This window comes from Mus caroli, chromosome 9 (genome assembly GCF_900094665.2).
Source record: "Mus caroli chromosome 9, CAROLI_EIJ_v1.1, whole genome shotgun sequence".
Lineage (NCBI taxonomy): Eukaryota > Metazoa > Chordata > Mammalia > Rodentia > Muridae > Mus > Mus caroli.
The window spans coordinates 82,607,224-82,608,016 of NC_034578.1; positions in this window are offsets into that span (position 1 = coordinate 82,607,224).

A 793-nucleotide genomic window follows, 5' to 3' on the forward strand; every position below is an offset into this window, starting at 1 on the left:
AGAAACATCTGACCTTGGGTAGAGTTCCAGAGAGAGACTAACTCTAGGGCCAAGATGCAAAAGGAACACTGATGAGCTAGCATGCAGATCTTCCATCTGCACATTCAGTTTGCAATCCAACAATCAATAGAAACCAATACAGAGGGCTTTNGAAACAATCAGTGATCATTCTTTTTTTTTCTTTTTTTAAAATTAGGTATTTATTACATTTACATTTCCAATCCTATCCCAAAAGTCCCCCACACGCTCCCCCACCCACTCCCCCACCCACCCACTCCCACTTCTTGGCCCTGGTGTTNCCCTGTACTGAGGCATATAAAGTTTGCACAACCAATAGGCCTCTCTTTCCACTGATGGTCGACTAGGCCATCTTCTGATATATATGCAGCTAGACACATGAGCTCCAGGGGGTACTTTTTAGTTCATATTGTTGTTCCACCTATAGGGTTGCAGATCCCCCCCAGCTCCTTGGGTACTTTCTCTAGCTCCTCCATTGGGGGCCCTTTGANCCATCCAATAGCTGACTGTGAGCATCCACTTCTGTGTTTGCTAGGCTCCTGCATAGTATCACAAGAGACAGCTATATCTTGGTACTTTCAGCAAAATCTTGCGAGTGTATGCAATGTTGTCAGTGTTTGGAAGCTGATTATGGGATGGATCCCCGGATATGGTAGTCTCTAGATGGTCCATCCTTTTGTCTCAGCTCCACACTTTGTCTCTGTAACTCCTTCCATGGGTGTTTTGTTCCCAGTTATAAGAAGGGGAAAAGTGTCCACACTTTGGTCTTCGTTCT